The sequence below is a fragment of the Octopus sinensis genome, linkage group LG16, assembly GCF_006345805.1.
Source record: "Octopus sinensis linkage group LG16, ASM634580v1, whole genome shotgun sequence".
NCBI classification, from domain to species: Eukaryota; Metazoa; Mollusca; class Cephalopoda; order Octopoda; family Octopodidae; genus Octopus; species Octopus sinensis.
The window spans coordinates 5241544-5243867 of record NC_043012.1 but is presented as its reverse complement, the minus strand read 5'-3'; the positions used below and the strand labels follow the sequence as shown (position 1 = coordinate 5243867).

Below are 2324 nucleotides of genomic sequence, written 5' to 3'. Positions count from 1 at the left end.
GAATTCTCACCACTATCGAAGAGTGACGTTGCAGGGAAGAGTGTCGAAGTGAAAAGACTTCAAACGGAGCAGGGTAAACAGAAAAGAAGTTTTGCTTCTGCGGCTAGAGACAGAACTCGCCAACTGTCGACGAACTAAAGTGACATTTTAACGTATAAGGACATGATGATAATTCAAGACGGCGTTGTCAAGGTTCAACCGCCAGAAGAGCTTTTATTGACAGAGAAAAAACAAAAAACAAAAAACAATTATGTTTAAAACATACTGCCGAAAAGGAAGAAAAATTGAGTGTGTAAGCGAGGAGAAGGAAGAAAAATGTCTAAAGTCCATCTGGCAAGATATCACATATCTAGCCAGAGGGAAAAAGTTCGGTACCATCGAGGTACAACTATAAAACATTGAAACTGCATTCGGTAAAATCCTTGGAAACAGAAGACATGATTTTAATACCAATATACATGGGTATGAGGACATCCAAAATACGAATACCAAAGGTCCTACCTTCAAGTCGACCCTATGTGGTGGTACGCCCTAAAAAGAGCTATCAAATATGAGCCTATTAGGTTTAGCATAAGTTTAGCTAAGAAGGGACGTAGAACAAGAAGATGGTCTAGTTAAGGAACTAGAAGATGCCTGGAGGACTGGTAATGCGGACCAAGCGAGGGTGAAAAGACTGGAGTTAAACCAGCATCTTGAAGCCCAACACATGGGAAGTATTGCCAAAGCTAAGTTACGTGCGATGGGAAGTGAAGAAATCAAGGCCGCTGAATGGGCCCGAGTGGTGGAAGCTCGGCAAGGAAATAGTTCTACTATTCGGTCTTTGACGAATAAAAATGGTGTCTTGGTAAATGAACCCGAGAAAATGTGTGAGGCCTTTCAGGAGTACTTCGACAAGTTATTCGGGGGGTGACGGCGGTCCTGATGGCGGGAGAGCCCTCGAGGACTTCCTTGCCAGGCTGCCGTGTCTCTCGGGGTCGGATGCGGAGTCTTGCGAAGGGCCTATCACGCCTGTGGAGGTGATGGAGGCTTTGGCCGACTGCAAAGAGGGTAAGTCGCCGGGCTTACACACATACATACATACATACATATATACATACATGCATGCATACATATGTATAGCCACATATCACCATCTTCGTTGGTTCTCTAATAAAACTATTTTATAATGAGACAAACATTATTGCTTCTAACAGTATGTTCTTTACTATCGACCATCGCTTGCTCAACATTCCTCTCATTCAACATGTACTCTCTCTTAACTCCGCCTTCTCCTTTTTGGAGCTGTCCTCCTCTTCCTTCTCATTATCTCAGTCACTTGTACTTTCCTCTTCCCTCTCACACTTCGTCTCTATTCTTTCGTCTTCTCTTCTAAATCTCGATAACACTGACTTTCTCACTCCTTCTCCCCGTCTCCCTCATAACTCACATCATCTCTATATTCTGTACTATTTCTTCCGTAACTTCCTCTCATCTGTCTGTCATTCATTGCTGAAATTTCCCACTCGTCTTTACTCATTATTCTCTCTCTCTCTCTCTCTGTCTCTCTCCTCTGTCTCTTCTCCCTCGTATCTTACTTATCCCAATCTCTTCTCTCTACTCTCTTTCTAGTTTCTACTTTCTTCATCCCACCAAACAATAATATCCGTAGTGACAGCCACGAACTAGAAACGCACAGATCGATAGGAACAAGAACCGCCACCACCACCACCATCACTACTAATACTACTACTATCACCTCCCATCACCACCACCACCACCACCACCACCACCATCACCACAACCACCACCACAACCCCCACCACCCCCACCACCACATCAACAACAACAACAACAGCATCAGCACTATCAATAATGACAACAGCAACAAAAGCATCTTTGAGAAAAGTCGACAAACGATTTAAAGACTCAAACGCAAGGCCCCATCATCGGAGGTGGCCTTGTGGCCTAATGGAGAAGGCGTCGGTCTCCGGAACCGAAGATTGTGGGTTCGAGTCCCACCAGGGTCGGTACTGTTAATTTTTCTGGCTATAAGCTGTTATTTCATTAAATGTTGTTTCAAGTGTGTCAGCGAATTCACTGGTATATCCTTATATCGATTTCATTTTTAAGGAATGGTTGCCACCCATATCTTCATGTGAAGGAACACAACTTGGCGCACCCTTTTAAACAGGTATACGAGATAACGTACCTCTGTTCCGTTCTCTGTATAGATATCCGGCTACAATTGCTGTCCACTACTAACCAGCAACTATCAGAAGGAAACGAATTTATAGTCCACTGTCATTTTTATAGAAAAACGTGAACTTCCAGCTTCCAGAACGGAT

At 43.7% G+C, this 2324-nt stretch overlaps 1 non-coding gene across 1 annotated transcript; it reads left to right on the top strand.

Annotated features, from left to right (window-relative positions):
* Positions 1–1933: 1933 nt before the first annotated feature.
* Trnar-ccg lies at positions 1934–2006 on the top strand. Its single transcript has one exon. It is a non-coding gene; the product is annotated as a tRNA-Arg (tRNA).
* The last annotated feature ends 318 nt before the right edge of the window (positions 2007–2324 follow it).